The sequence below is a fragment of the Quercus lobata genome, chromosome 4 (assembly GCF_001633185.2).
Source record: "Quercus lobata isolate SW786 chromosome 4, ValleyOak3.0 Primary Assembly, whole genome shotgun sequence".
Classification (NCBI taxonomy): Eukaryota; Viridiplantae; Streptophyta; class Magnoliopsida; order Fagales; family Fagaceae; genus Quercus; species Quercus lobata.
Genome location: NC_044907.1, coordinates 8,892,226 through 8,910,430, shown reverse-complemented (window position 1 = coordinate 8,910,430; position 18,205 = coordinate 8,892,226).

The window sequence follows — 18,205 nt, the reverse complement described above, 5'->3', positions numbered from 1 at the left end:
TATCTATTTTTTTTTTCTATTAATATTTGCCTAACGGCAACCTTAACAGTACCTTGGGAGATCTTTGGCTCATGTTGTGTGTGTGCGTGCATGTGTGTAACACGCGGTGAGTGTATTTTTTTTTTTTTTTTTTTAATTCTTTGAATTTCATACTTCCACTCTGTTTCTACGAATTTGAAGTTGCGCGTGAATTGCCTCTTTCTCAAAAGGGTATAAATCATAATACACACCCCCCCCCCCCCAACCCCAAAAAAAAAAAAAAAAAACAAAACAAAACAAAGGGTTATAATAGGATTTGCGGGAAGTTCCTACAGTTAACCCTTGAATATTTTGTGTTTTAACTTGTAACTCAAGTTTTTTTTTTTTTTTCTTTTTCTTTTTTTTTTTTTTAAATGTGAGTATCAATAATTTATTAGTTGAATTTTAGAGATAATAGCAACATTTGCCACTCCCCCAAAGTAGATATCCAGTCCAAAAAAAAGAGATAACTAACAAAGTACTCTATACCAATGAATGCAAGATGCATGATATATCAAATTAGCCTCTTCATATGACTTTCTAAGTTTTATGCCAATTTTTTATTAGGTTGTTTTGTTTTTATTAGGTCATCATTTATACTTTATTAGGAATGCCTTGTAATTATTCAAAAAACTAATTTATTGGACTTAGGTTTGTGACAAATTAAATATTCTATTAATATATTTTTTGTCAAAACCTAATATTTTTAATTATGGTTGCTGCACACACACACATATATATATATAAGCAAGGTTATCAAAATTGAGATCCTATACAAGATCATAGGACGTAGGTGGAATTGTGAATCGTAGGATCAAATCGTGGATTGTAAGATCTACATTATTTGAGAAAAAAAAAACACATTGATTTGTTAAATAATTACATAAATTATACATTCATTTATAAATTTGCATCTATTTAATGTAATTACCATACATCATCACATACATTTGTAAGCATCATTTAAAGATTCCAAAAATCTCAAAACGTGACACTTTATTGAAATGTTATTTTTCATTTTGGTCCAACTAACGTTCTTTCTACATTAGAATAGCAAATTTGGTCTATTGGGATTTTATTTTTCATTTAGGTCCAATTGAACCTTCTATTAAGTTAAAAAAGATTATATGAAACCAGAATCGTTTGGGATCGTCAGAATCATATGATCCTACCGATCCTAAATGATCGCAAAGATCCTTGAAAAATCTGGATCGTTATGGGAAGGTGAGATTATAAAATTGTAGGATCATAAGGTCCAGATCAGGATTTTGACAACCATGTATATAGATAAAGCTATGAGAAAATCCAATTAGATTTCAAATTGGAATTCAATTAAACTTTAATTTTGCACCCCATGTCCTATCTAATCTAAATTTTTAAATTTTTGTTCCAAGTGGGTTTATTCTGTGTAAAAATTGGATTTCAATTAGAGTTTAATTTTGCGTCACAAGTCCCATTTAATCTAAGTTTTTCTTTTTTTTTTTTTTTTTTTTTTTTTTTTTTTTTTTTTTTTTGCGCCAAATGAATTAATTTAGTGTAAAAAACAAGGAATCCAATATAAATAAATCATTAAAAAAAAAACATAATTTTTGAATGGTTTTATTTTTATGAGCCTTTTTTTTTGTAATAACTAAAAACAATTCAAGTTTATAAGTTATTTATGTAATATACCATGACTATGTATGATTCATTACTTGCTAGGTAATATATATATATTGCTTTTTTAAACAAAATTTTAAAGAAAATTCAATTAGAATCAAAATTAGATTTTGCTTTCGTTAGTTTTCCATACAAATTAAATTGTTTAGATTATTGCTGTTATTTTTTCTGTAAACTAATGAGCATATTTTTTATACTGTTTCTATTAAGATATTTTGTATGCAAAGATATTGAATGTAACAAATTGTAATTGAACCAAACAATTCCATGCACCTATTTCTATTCAATTTAGGAGATACTATTTGACCAATTTATTATTTTATTTTGTGTTATATTTAGTAGAATTTTACAGACAATAATTGTGAATTGATATTGTATATGTAATATCCAATAGTGATTTTCAAAATTATATACGTAATAACAATGTAATGAGAAACTTGACACAAATGAAAATTGTAAGAAAAAACTATTTTAATACCTCCAAATATCCTTATCAAACTACGTCCTATTTGTTTAATAACACAAACTAACATCCATAGTACGATTGTAATTCATCATTCATGTGCGTAAGCACGGGTTACATAATAGTGGTAATAATAACATCTCAAAGTTAATATTGACATCGTTAAAAATGTGTACATCACGTGATTAAATCTATTGAAATACTAATATATGGAATGTTTCATTCGTCACAAAATCTGATGTCTGTACTGTTAATTACTTAATAATGAGGAGTGCATGAAAGACTATAAATTATAAGGACAAGCCGAAGTCTGTTTCCAAAGGTTTTTTTTTTTTTTTTTTTTTCCTTCTTGAAATACAGGTCCATTTCAAAAGTTAACATTATGCCCGTGTCAAAGATTATTTGTTTTTAAACTAGGGCTACTTTGATGGATTATTCGCATATTTTTATTTATGTGAAAATTTGTAGAGGGGTTTGTAAACTAGTTTTGAGTTGAGAAGCTACAACCAGTATGAAAAGCAGTTCAAAATAAAAGTCTTTATTTGATTTGGGTTTTAGAGCATTAGTTTTGTTAATGTAAGGGATGATCCTCTTAGCCGCTTCACATAAATGCATCATCAAATAAATTTTATAGAGTTTCAATTAGGTAAAATGTTGAAACACCCTTTGAAAAGGATGACAAGTCTCATTAGCCATTAGTATAATTTTCAATGCAAATGCAAGAGATAAAGGAAATCAAGTGACAGTTACAATTTACAACATCAATAAAAAATAAAATAAAATGTCTAATAATAATAGTTTAGAAAAATGAATCTTTTGATCTTATAAATAAGAAATTCGTTATATTGACATGGGGATTCAAATATTTCTCATTTGAAAATTTTATTAGATTTGAATATAAAATAAGATCAAATGATAATCTACGTAACGATAGATGGCGATAGTCATGCCACATGATGAGTTAGATGAGATTTCTTTAAATTATTTTTAAGCAAAATTATGTCATAGTAATTGCTGAGGTATGAATATGGCACACGCCTGTCTTTATCTCTCAAATGTTTGAACTCACTGTTCATCTCACCATGTTTTCTAAAATGGAAAACTTGTGATTTTGTATTGGTGCATTTTTTTTGTGGTTAGTGTTTGGTACAAAAATATAGTAGAGTTTCTTTTAGGGGAAAGTAAAAATATATAGTAGATTTTAACTTGTAACTTTATTATGGTTTTGAAGAGGTTTTCGAAATAAAAAAAATTTCATGTAGGCTTTTTTTTGGTTGTTAAGTGTAAAACTATAAAAGAGTTCAAGAAGGGGTTGGGTGTCGCAAGGCAATAAGGCTACCAGCAATTCGTCATGGAAGTAAAGGTATAAAGTGCTTTTTTTTTTTTTTTAATAATTATCTCAACCACAAATTTACAAAAAATGGGATTTCAATTCATTCCTTTATTTTTTTAAAAAATTAATATTACTTTAAAACTAAAATTGAAAAAAAGATAGCTTCTCACTTCACTATCCTTTTCAAGCACCAACTCATCATATACTGAATTGATATGAGCTTTATCAACAATTACAAGAAACCTTAATTATAACTAGACTAGTTCTTTTAAAATGTAACACGAATGTGATGTAAGCCTACATTAATTTGAATGAGGCATATGCAACCTATAAGATCCACAACTTTATTATCTTGCTTTAGTAGTATGCATTAATTAAAATTATGATTCAAATTAAGGAAAATATTTATTGAAAAATAAAATGGAATCAATGGATGATAAATATAGAAGTAAAAAGTACCTTCTTACGTTGCATTTGTATATGTTCGAGCTTTTAGTAAAACCAAATATTATGACATATGTGAGTTCCAATTTTTTTTTTTAGAGAGTTTCAACCTATGACTCAATTGATAAAGTCTCTAATAATTGAATAAGAGATGTGTGGTTCAATCTTTGCCTATATAAAAAAAGATTGGTGTCTTGATCTAATAATAAAAAGTTATCATCAAGAGCGGACGACGGACGTCATAGATTTGAAACTCTCTAAAAAAATACATATAAATTATGACATATGATTAAAGTGTTGGGATTGGGGTTAGTATTTCAAACTCCTTGCAACTTTAGTAATAAAAGTTCACCTAAATATAGTAATTCATATTACTATTTTTAATATGCTTATAATGAATATATTTACTTTTTAAAAAAAAAACGTTGAATTGGCCCACACATATTATTATTATTATTATTATTTTATCGAGAAATGCCCCTTGTCAATTTGACTTTAAAATAGTCAAATATAAAAAATAAAAAATAAATCATAAATAAGTGAGTTGACAATGCAAGCCGTGTTTAATGATTGCTTCTAAAAATAGTTTAATTACAAAGATTATTAACATGCATGATATATTGAAAATCAAAAGCTCCGTGCATCTTCCACGGCTTCTCCTAGAGCCTCAACCCACCACAACCAAAAGCTCATAAATTATTCTTTTATAAGTTTTGTTAAGGAGTTTTTTTTACAACAACGTCTAGAACGTACTCAAATAAAAAATATATACTACCAAGGTTGTATGAGAAATGTTATTTTAATAAATGTTTTAAAATATAAAGTCAGATTATGAACAAATTTAAAAGAGCTTACATCCACAATGAGTTTGTCTATATACAATTTTACAACTATTTTATCAACCAATTAAGTTAACTCATTGTGAGAGTGCCTTTTTTTGAGACACTCAGGCCCAAAGATCCCGAGTCTAGATAAGTTGTGGTTTGGTGGACCGGGCTTTGACTTACCGCAGCTAACAGGCTGTTTAAGAATCAAGTAATGCATAGGGCACGCTTCCTACAATACACGTAAATGACAAGTAAGGATATTCGTATTGAAAGACATATCAAAACAGCAAAATAAATTACAGAGAACAGAATCAACAGAGAACACAAAACAATGTTATAATGATCCTTAAATCAGTGAGACATATTCCATTAGGATTTCCTTTGTTATGGTTACAGTATGCTCACTAAGACGTAATACAAGGTTCAAGTAAGTTCAAAAATTACAATCTTGAATGGCTATTTCAACCTTCAAAACTTACAAAGTTTGATTCTTTTTTAATCTGAGTATGTGCAATAGTGGCTTTCACAGGATACCGGGAATGAAAAACAATGTTATTAATTTCCCTCAGTTTTCTCTTCTTTTACAAAACTTTGCTGATAGTTTTTTTCTCCAAAAATCTGCCCATTTTCTTCGTAACCTACCCCTCCTTTTATAGTGAAATTCTGGCATCCCAGGGGAACCATTGGTTCCCCTGTTTCGTCTTATGGTTAACAGAGCATGTTCTGTGCCCATCATTCGGCAGGTTCTATTTCCTGTTTTTTCATTCTTTTCCTCTTTTCAGCTTTGATTCCTTTGAAAGTCCATGGTTGGTTACCTACTTCGGGATGTGCTGAGGTATGTCCTTCTCGATCTCAACGTTTGGCAGTTCTCCCTTTTTGCCCTTTTTCCCATCTAGGCGGAATCCCATTCTGCCGATTTGAAAGTCGCTTGTTGCCATTCCCCTTTTCGTACTTCTCCATTCTGGTTCCCCGAGATGATTCCCACTTGCGCCATGAGAGGTCGCTGGTTATTTCCTCTTTTTTTGCTAGGTCTTTTGGCACTTGTGGCTTCTGCTCTGTTTCTTATTTTCTTTTCTTGTCATTTTCTTTCGAACTGTCTTAATCTTCCTTTGACTGTGCTTATGCGCCTGGAAGGATCCACGCCTCCTGGTGATTGCTAAGGATCCTGACTATTTTTCTTTAATCTCTTGCCGTGGGTTTCTTTTCCTTCTTGATGCTTCTTCTTTTGGGCTTCAAGCCTCTTGGGCCTGCCATTTCTTTTTCTTTAATGGTCCCTTGCACCTGCTTCCTTGGACTTGGCTTATTTTCTTTTTGGGCTTGGCTCACTTCTTTGGGCTTAAGCACTGTGATCTTTTTTTAGACCTCAACACTCATTGAATGTTTTCTAAAATTTAAAAAAATAAAAATAAAAAAAAATAATTGAATTAAAGTATATGATTGTATTGAACCATTCATAAAAAATAGTGTTATATTTTGTTCAATGACTATTAAATTCAATCATACAGTGTATCAATGCAACCACATATTTAATTTAATTGAATAACTCAAAGTACAACATCTAAAGATTTGTACATAAGTTTTACCTATGAGATTAAGATTGATAGATGTATTTTTCATTTCAAAATATTTGTTATGATCGATCCAAACTCGTCAACAAATATAGCATCGGACCGACATGTTAATACCAAGCTTGTGCCCGATATTAACATGAACTACATAACCCCATATGAATTTTTTTTTTTTAAACATTTAAAACTTAAAACAATTCTATCTAACATCATGGAAGAATTTCATAGACCCACGATAGAGCATCTAAACCATCATCAATGAGAGATACATACTGCAGCATTGTCATTACATCTCTACAAATGTACTATCAATATAAACCTTTTACAACAGAAGCTAGACTATCACATAGAAAATGATATTATCGTGATTGCTCATATTTACACACGTCCTTTCAAATCATAAGATAAAGATAAGCTTCAAATTATGCCATCATATACAAGTCTTATTACAATAGGATTGAGACCTTGCACTTGATGCAATTTTAATAGCAATTTTCAATCTCAACCATTAAATAAAAAAATATATCAAAAGGAAGTAAAAATTTAAAGTTAAAAAATCAAGAATGTAAAATTTTTTGTGAATGAAATGAAGTTAATTACACCAGATCTCAATTCATATATATGTATCATCCTTATACATGTTACAACTCGTAAAAACACAAATTAAAATGTATTTAATATTCCATTAAATGATGTTTACACATATATCAAGAGCACAATATACACTTCATCTATACACATCATAGCTCACAAGAGCACAAATTAAGATTCATTTTAGTATTCTATTAAATGACATTTTGCACAAATATGAAGAAAAGAACATATTTTCTAGACCAATTCGTAAACTTTTCCCTTTTATTATTACTAGCTAATTTTCCGATTGCCTTTGAGGTTCATATATTGCTATCATTGTTCAAATGCAACTACCATATATCCATATACCAATTAAGAGTCAAATTGTTAAGTTGCATTGTTTGATAACTCTCATAAAGTAGAATATGCATTCAAATAAGCTTCTCTAACTTGTTGGGAAGCAAACCAAAAAAGAACAAATTAAACACCAATTAAACCAATTCCCATTTATGTTTATAACTATAAAAAAAAACATCCACCCAATCTTCAAAAATTAAGTCGGTGATGACGTGAATCTTAGTAAATTGCTTATGTTAAGAATTTCACTTTCATGACATGAATAATTTATTTCCGAGGGGGTAGGTTTTGAATCCTGACTCTCTTCTTTCTCCTTGGTAAATTCCATACAATGTGTAGAAGCTATCTGTCTCCAAAAAAGGCCTTTAACTTTCATATATAAATGGGTTTTAGAATTAAAAGAGAAAAAAAAAAAATAATATATATATATATATATATATATAGGGTCATGCTAACAAGTGCCCTTAGGGCATTGGTTAACAATCTAGTTAAAGAAAGTTTTTATGGGGAAAAGAAAAAACAATTAACGTTTTGATAGTTTTTTTTTTTTTTAATGTTTTAATTGGGTATTTCAATAATTTAATTGACAATTTTTTTTTATCACATCTGGTTGACAATTGGTTGAGTACGTAGTGCAATATTTGGTTATATAAACTTTGACAAATATTTGTTTTTACAAATTAAATTGTGATACTCTTTATGTTTTATAGTGAAGTCAACCATTTTTTTAATAGAAAACATATCTAACCCGGTTTAAATAACCAAGCTATCAAACCACCCTTTTTTTTTCCTGAGAAAATCTTCCACCAGCGTAGGAGAGGATTTTGTATTGAATTGTACAACTTTGAATTGTATTGAATTTGTCCTCTGAGAAAGCAATGTTACAGGGATTTTGTATTTAGTTGAACACAATTTTGTCCACTGAAAAATCAATGCTATAGACAACTATTTTCACAATTATTTTTCATAACAGTTGAGTTAGCAATTTTTTATTGGTCCTTATTTGAATTTATTATTGACGTCAATTTTTTATCTACTGATAACAATTTATCATTTTAACAGTTGTCAATTTTTTGTGTGTGTTTATAGGCTTATTCCCGCTGGAAAAATTAATCTACAATTAAAATGATTTTCAAATGTTTAAAAAAAAATTAATTTGTGATTATTGACACATTACATCAATCAACTATAAACATGGCCAGCCCCAACCTATAAAATGCATTACGTAACTAAAAAATTAAAATCAAATGCATTACATGTGTTTTTGTGTGCAGTACATGAAAATGAGATGCATGATCATTCATTTGCACATGATTAATTATTATAATGATTTAAAACAGAAATTTGAGAAAGTGCTTTCCACATTCATTGGATATTTTTTCACGCTGGTGAGAAAAGTCTTGGGATATATATACTTTTAGTTTTTAAAATTTAGAGTTGTTTATATTTGATTCCATGAGGAAATTCTCGGGATATATATATATATATATATATATATATATACACACACTTTTAGTACTTAAAATTTAGAGTTGTTTATGTTTGATTCAATTTACATATGTCAATAGAATCAAATATAAATTATTAAAATGAACTCTTTGAAATTAAAAAAAAAAATGATGTGATATTTCAATTATTAGGATGATTTAAAACAGAAATTTGAGAAAGTGCTTTCCATATTCATTGGATATTTTTTCACGTTGGTGAGAAAAGTCTAGGGATATATATACTTTTAATCCTTAAAATTTAGAGTTGTTTATGTTTGATTCAGTTTAATATAAATTATTAAAATGAACTTTTTGAAATGTAGAAAAAAAAAAAAAAAAACCCAAATTGTAAGGATCAAAAACTATACGTTAGTTATTTTTTCTTTCCTTTTTAAAAGTGAATACTATAAATAAAAATATAATTAGGTGATTTATATATTATATTGCTGATGTGGTAGCAATCGCACCTCAATTTATTGTAGCAAATTCGGCCATGACTTTTCACAATTTCTTTGTAAAAAATAGATTCATATAAATTCTTCTACGTCATGTTGATTTGAAAGAGAGAGAGAGAGAGAGAGAGAGAGAGATATGTAAATTGCCGTGTAAATTAAAAATATGTTAATGTGGAGTTATAGAATATACATGGTGGATATGAATATATGATGAGTGCATGCATGAACATGAGAACTATTAGTTATTTAAATGAAGATTAACATATATATTAATATATTAATTAGTGGGCTGTATGCACTATGCACTTTAAAAAATTGAAGGGTATAAAGGTAATTTTTCACACCTATAATAAATTATAATTGGCAATTTATGTCAAAAAAAGGAAGGGTAGATTGGTCATTTAGAGGGGTATTTTTGCAATATAACATTGCTTAGAGAGAAAGGGTATAATAGCAATTGGATGAGGCCCTTATATTATAAGATAATATAACCGTGTGGGTCAATATCAGAACGTGAGAGGCATTGAAATTAGAGGCACAGTCGCAGAGGAAAAGAAAAAAATATATGAAACCCACAAGGCCACAACTCAAGGCACACGGCCAAAGTGGATTTGGAATTGGATTGCGCACGTGTGAGAATTTTATTGCACAATTGTGAATTTGTTTTGCGGCGGCTTGATCGATTGAGAAATTTGGAATTGGAGCTGTCCTTCTAAGACTTCTAAGGACACCTCAATCATGGCAACGTATACTTGGAACTTGGAGCTTTGAAAGTGTATCGTTGCTTTTTCGTTAACTATAAATTTTGTCGCCTTGAAGTCAAATTCAGATTTCGTCATTGGTGATAATGATGATGAGAATGATCGGGATGCAAATTTAGATCGAACATATACACATAATTGTATAGAATGTTAAATAGTTCTCATAACACTTGATTATAAATTTTCTTATCATTGCTTTTCCGTTAACTATAAATTTTGCCGCTTTGAAGTCGAATTCAAATTCCGTCATTGGTGACGATGATAATGAGAATGATCGGGATGCAAATTTAGATCGGACATATACACATAATTATAAAGAGTTGTTAAATAGTTTTTAAAACACTCAATCATAATTTTTTTTTTTTTTTTAATTCTATAGATCGATTACCCCATGTTATCTAAAGAAATAATAAGCTATCACCACTTGGGTATTTATTTAAATGTTGATAACGGGGTACGAGTAATATTTAATTCATTAATTGTAAAATAAATTTATAGGATTTTAAATTTTCAATGATAAAGTAACTTTAAAAATTGTACTTCTAAAAAAATTGTCAAAAAACCTGTTTGGATGCCAAATTAGTTTTATGAGAAATGATTTCCATTAAATATTTGTTGACTTCTTTGATGTTACCAAATATATATTAATTTGCTTTTTAGAGTTACAAACTGTGATAAATTATATGAGTTTAAAATAATTAAAACTCAATATTTTGTATAAAGAAAAACCAACATGAAATCATTTGGATTACAATAAATTTGGTATTCTCTTAGTCTTCTAATGACACTTCAATCATGGCACTGTATTCTTGGAAGTTTGGAAGTGTATCATTGCTTTTTTGTAATTATAAATTTTGTCACCTTAAAGTCAAATCGTTATTTTGTCATTGATGATGATAACGAAATGATCAGGATGTAAATTTAGATTGGACATATAGTATACACATGATCATATAGAGTTGTTAAATAGTTCTTATAACACTTTATCATAAATTTATTAAAATTCTGTTGATCTATTACCACCTATTTTTTAAAGAAATAATAAATTATCACCACCTGGGTATTTATTTAAATGCTAATAATGTGATAAAATTTAATTAATTAATTTTAAAATAAATTTATAAAATTTTAAAATTTCAATAATAAATTAACTTTAAAATTTGTACTTCTAAAAGATTGTAGAAGAACTATTTTGGATGCCAAGTTAGTTTTATGAAAAATGGTTACCATTAAATATTTGTTGACTTCTCCTAATGTTACCAAATATATATTAATTTGGTCTATAGAGTTACAGATTGTGATAAATTATATTAATTTAAACTAATTAGAATGCAATGTCTTGTATAAAGAAAAACCTACATAGAATCATTTGGATTACAATAAATTTGGTATTCTCTAAAGTCAATCAGGGACGGATCTTAAGGGGGGCCAAGGGGGCCCGGGCCCCCCGGCCCAAAGAAAAAAAAAAGGGCCCCCCAGTCCAAAGGGAAAAAAAAAGATTTTTTTTATGATAATATTTTTTTAATTTTTAGAATTGTGCCTCACTCTTTCAAAAACTTAAACTCTCTCTCTTTTAATTAGCCTATCCCAACTAGTAAGTACCTAACTCAAAAACTTAATAAAAATAAAAAACCTTAGTCAACTCAGTATTAGAGTACTAGCATTATGTGCTTTAAATGGTAAATATTTAATATTTAGAACATCAAATATCAAAAACACTACTGTACGACACATTTCAAATGATATATTAAAGTAGCAAAAGCAAGTTTTGGTTTGTGAAAATAATATTTTGTTTTTTTTTTTTTTTGGCAACAATTGATGCTCTTAAGAAACAATATTATTTTGTATTTTTTTTTTTTTTTGGTTTTTGTTGGTAAATGATTGCATCTTAATGTATTAAGAAATAATGATTTTGTGTATTGATCTTGGTTGATAGTTTGTTATTACTATATGGATACTTATTTGGATTTTTTTTTCTTTTTATACTTCGGCCCCCTAGTTTAAAATCCTAGATCCGCCCTGCTTATAATGATACTTCAATCATGACAACAAATGCTTGGTTGTTGGAAGTGTATCATTGCTTTTCCAATAATTATACAATTCTTTCCCTTGAAGTCAATATGAATCCGTCATTGATAACAATAACGAGAATGATCAGGATGCAAATCTAGATGGAACATATACACATAATCATATAGAGTTGTTAAATAGTTCGTATAACATTCCATCATAAATTTCTTAAATTATGTCGATATATTATCAAGCTTTTTTTTTTTTTTTTAAAAGAATGTATTATCAAGTTTTTTAAAGAAATAATAAGGTATCACCACTTGGGTATTTATTTAAACGTTAATAGCTTGATGATGATATTTAACTAATTAATTTTAAAATAAATTTATAAGATTTAAAATTTTCAATAATAATGAAGCTTTAAAAATTGTACTTCTATAAGATTGTTGAAATACCTTTTTGGATGCCAATAAATGATTGTCATTAATATTTGTTGTCTTCTTCCGATGTTACCATACATATATTAATTTGGTATTTAGAGTTATTATGAATTGCGATAATTATATGAATTTAAACTAATTAGAACTTGATGTCTTGTATAAAGAAAAACCAACATGGAATCACTCAGATTATAAAAAATTTTGTATTTTCTAAGTCTCCTAATGACACCTTAATCATGGAAACGTATACCTCGTTGTTGGAAGTGTATAATTGCTTTTCTGATAATTGTACAATTTGTCCCCTTGAAGTCAAATTATGATTGACTTAGTCATTGGTAATAATAACGAGAACGATCGGGATGTAAATCTAAATTGGACACATGCAAATGATCGTATAGAATTGTTTTTTTTTTATTTTTTTTAACGATCGTATAGAATTGTTAGATAGTTCTTATAACACTCCATAAATTTCTTAAAATTCTATTGATATATTACCGTGCTTTTTTTAAAAGAATGTATTATCTTGTTTTTTAAAGAAATAATAAGCTATCACCAATTGGGTATTCATTTAAATATTGATAACATGATAATATTTAATTCATTAATTTTAAAATTTCAATAATAATTTTACTTCTAAAAGATTGTACATAGAACAACCCATTTGCATGGAAAAATTATTTTGTACCAAATGATACCATGTTATCTATGTTTAAATCCAATAAACGAGAAACATAAGTGCAAAAATAACAACCCACTAACATATCTTTTATGGAATAATTCCAAAATTGCAATAAATTTGGTATTCTCTAAGTCTTCTAATGACGCCTTGATCATGAAAATGTATACTTGAAAGCTGGAAGTGTATTATTGCTTTTTTGGTAATTCTAAATTTTGTTGCATTGAAGTCAAATTTTGACTCCGTCATTGGTAACGATAAGAAGAATCGGGATGCAAATTTAGATCCGACATATGCACATGATCATATTGAGTTGTTCAATAGTCTTATAACAATCCATCATAAATTTCTTAAAAATCTATTGATCTATTACCAAGTTATTTTTTTTATAAATAAAAGAATGTATTTTTTTTAAAGAAATAATAAGCTATTACCACTTGGGCATTTATTTCAATATTGATAACATGATACTCCTAATATTTAATTCATTAATTTTTAAATAAATTTATAGGAATAAAAATTTCAATAATAAAGTAACTTTAAAAATTATAGTCCTAAAAGATTGTAGAACAACTCGTTTGGATGCCAAATTAGTTTTATGAGAAATTATTTTACTTAAATATTTGTTGACTTCTTTTGATATCTTACCAAATATTTATTAATTTGGTTTTTACAATTATAAACTGTGATAAATTATATTAATTTAAACTAATTAGAACTCAATGTCTTGATAATAAAAAATAAAAAAATAAAAAATAAAAAACCAACATGGAAATGGAATAATTCAAATTACAATAAATTTAGTATTGTCTAAAGAAATTAGGCAGCAAATTCTTTTCTTGAAAATTTTTAACTTAACTTTTTATTTATTAATATTATCAAACTTCCCAGTATGTAGATTAGCAACTATTTAAGCTATATTGTTTTTTACACACAAAAAAAAAAGTTTATTGTTTACATATAACCATCCTATAATCATCTTTTCATTCATTCCTTCAATTGTCAGGAAATTTGATTAAAATAAAGGAATGGTAATTGTAAGGACTCGGTTTGTAACGACCCCAAGATAATATTGGGCTCGTACGTAAAGAGGGCCCCAACAATATCATTTGTAGAGCGTGGGTTTGAAAGGCTAGGCCTTGGTCACCGGACGGTAGTTCGGGTTAGCTCTGATCAGTCAATCTCGTCCAAGGAGTCTGGGGAGCTCTATGCTCTTCTTATTCTCCTTGTTTCTAGGACACCATGGCTGGGAGGACGGATCGTCCCCCCCTTCTCACACTGCCTCTCTTATCATTTTATACGGGCATTTACCCTCTTACCAGCGTCCACGTGTAAGCTCAATTTCCTAGGATTTAAGACTTGTCCCGTCAGCCCATACCTAGAGTAGTTGGGGGGAGGTTGCAAAAGCTGAAGAGTATGGTCCTGTCAAGTGCAGAATACTTTATTGCAGTATTGGCAGCCTTTTACTTGTGCTGTTTCCGCACTGTGATCACTCTTCCTTTTAGGGGCATTTATGGCATGCCGAGCAGGAGTTCATCCTCGGCCATTTCCTTAGACCGTCCCTGACTCTCATGGTGAGTCCTCGGCCCTGTATCTCCTCGGCGCAGGCCTTGGGCCTTAACATGAAATGGGCTGGGGTCATAAACTCTCTGGCCCCACAGCAATCATGAAGCTTATATGTTTTGTTGATTAGAAAAAAATTCAGCAATGCAACACAAAAAATGAGGATAACAATCTCATTTTCTACTCCTTGCCAATTCAAAAAAACTTTGAATTCAATATTTTGATTGTTACATTAAGGAGGGGAAATTTAAACTTTGGATGTTTTGAAAATAGCAAAAGGTACCAATCAGTTAAACTATAAGACTTTTGGCGCTTTAAATCTAATATAGTTGAAATGAACCTGAATATCAAAACCACAAAGGAAAAAAAATGAGTGCAATTTTGTTTTTGCTATAGAAACGTGTGCTTCAAAATAATAATAAAAAGGGAAGAAATATAAGTTCTAGTTGCTTCAGCGTAATTGAGCTGCTAATTTTAGGTATTTGTCCATTAATCATCAAGACCAAGAGTTTAAAATATGATTGAATGAAGAGGAAAAAAAAAAAAAAATCAGATTTCGACTAGACTGACGAACTAAAGCAATAAAAAATGTAATTAATAAAAAATAAAAACAACAAATGAAAAAAGAAATTGATGATAATTTGAGTTAGGGGTGTGTATTGGTCGAGTTGGTGAATTGGTTTCCAAATTCATCAAAATCAATTCTTAAAATACTAATATAAATCAAATTAAATGACTATAATAAGAGCAATAATATATATATATATATATATATATATGTGTGTGTGTGTGTATTGGATTTCATGGTTTTAATGAGTTTGTAAGTTTAGTGAAATCCTATATTTGAGGTCAAATTTGTGTTAAAATATTCACTTTTTTTTTTTTTAGAATCAATAAACAATTGAATGCTACTTTAAAAAAAAAAATTATATTTAACCTTTAACGTTTATTCTATGATGATTTTCTTTTAAAATAAGAAAAAAAAATTAGTAAACATATTTTTTTTTTTTATGTACTTTAGATTTGATCCATAATGTTCCGTATTTGATGATAATAAACTTTATTAATTGAGGCAACCAATCCTTAAAAAAATAAATGAGCGAAGTAACTCCAAGACAACTTGAAGACCCTGATTGTGATCTACATGTGTATTTCTTCCTCATTAATTAACTCAACGTAGTACAAAAATTAATTGATCTTACTGCATCATTATTATTAGGAAATGAATGGCATAATCTGTTCTTTAAATTAGCTTAAAAAAAAAAAAGAGTAGGCCCTAAAGCGGGAAAAACATCATACTTCTAAGCTGAAAAATGGTTGTGGCTTGCTTTGTACCATTTGGTTTTTCTGCTAGAATTCGTACAATTTGGTTTTCATTTTCTAGTGTATATATCATATGGGTCCTTTTCATGAGGTTGATTTCACAAAGATACGTTTAGTAAATGATACTCGACAAGATCGAATGAGGTTTGTCATTGGTTCACGAAAAATGGTGCAATTTGTTGTGGCATGATTTGATATGTCCTTAAACTAAAGTATTTAATTATTCATTGAACTTCCTTTTACTTAATCTACTTTCGTTAAGTGCCAAATAATTAAGATCTATAGAGTATCCATGTGGGAAAATAAAATTAAAAAAAAAAAAAAAAGATTAGGAGGAAACAACTACATATTATTATATGGTTGTTGTTGTCGTTGTAAAAATATGTATGATTTGAAGTTCCATCGTTCAATAATGGGTACTTTTTTCCATCAAATCAAGGCACATGATATATATATGTATATAGAATTGGAACTTTATATTCATACGTTAGCTAAACACTCTTGATATCATGCTACTCATGCTTGTATAAAAATGATATATTTGCCTCCATTTCATGCAGCTTTTTATTGAAAATTTATTTTTTTAATTTATTGAAAATTGATTGAAGTGTAATTATATTATATTTTATTTTCAAAAAATTATAAATTATACATAAAAAAATAAATTAAAAAGCAATTGTCAGAGGTATCCTTAGAGGAAAAAGTTTTTTGTATCAAATGATACTAGAAAAAATTTGTATTAAATGATTCCACGTCATCCATATAAAAAATCAATAAACTAGAAAATAACCACCCCTTAGCACGTGTTTTTCATTTGTTAGTGAGTTAGTTATTTTTTGTATACATGTCTCTTCTTTATTGGATCTTGATACCATCAGCCAACATGATATCATTTTATACTAAATAAATTAAAAAACAATTGCCAAAGGCATGCTTAGAGGATAAAGTATTTTGAATTAGGACAAAACTTAGGTACAGTACCTTAAATGCTGTTCCATAAATTTATCTCTTAAAATTCGACCATGTGGCTACTTAATTAAAAAATACATTTCCATCTTATGAGAAAAAAATTCATATGGTAGAATCTTAAGAGATGAACCTAAAGAACAACACCTAAATACTGTACTTAAATCTTGCCATTTAAATTAAATGAAACCAAAAAAATATTTTATATCAAATAATACCACGTCATCTACATGTATCAAAATTCAATAAATTAGAGAAATGTAATATGATATCATTTTATACCAAATAAATTAAAAAGAAATTGCCAAAAGCATGTTTAGAGGAAAAAGTATTTTGAATCAAATGATAACAGAAAATATATTTTGTATCAAATGATATCACATTATCAGTATCAAAATTCAATAAACTAAAGACATGCGTCTAAAAATCAATATACTAGAGACATGTATGTAAAAATAACTACCCATTAACACTTTTTTTTTTTTTTTTGGTTAGTGAGTTAGTTATTTTTTATATACATTTCTCTAGCTTGTTTATTGGATTTTGATACCGCCAACCAAAGTTGATTGAAGTGTAATTATATTATATTTTATTTTCAAAAAATTATAAATTATCATAAAAATAAATAAATTAAAAAGCAATTGCCAAATGCATACTTAGAGGAAAAAGTATTTTGTATCAAATGATACTAGAAAAAATTTGTATTGAATGATACGACGTCATTCGTATAAATAATCGATAAACTAGAGACATATGTAACAAAATTAAAACTCATCAATATGTTTTTTTCATTTGTTAGTGGGTTAATTAGTTATTTTTTGTATACGTCTCTTCTTTATTGGATTTTGATACTGTCGGCCAACATGATATCATTTTATACTGAATAAATTAAAAAACAATTGCCAAAGGCATGCTTAGAGGATAAAGTATTTTGAATTAAATAATACCGAAAAAAGTATTTTATATCAAATAATACCACGTCATTTACATGTATCAAAATTCAATAAATTAGAGATGTGCAATATGATATCATTTTATACCAAATAAATTAAAAAACAATTGCCAAAAGCATGTTTAGAGGAAAAAGTATTTTGAATCAAATAATACTGGAAAACGTATTTTGTATAAAATGATATCACATTATCCGTATCAAAATTCAATAAACTAAAGACGTGCATGTAAAAATCAATAAACTAGAGACATGCGTGTAAAAATAACTACCCATTAACACATGTTTTTTATTTGTTAGTGAGTTAGTTATTTTTTATATACATTTCTCTAG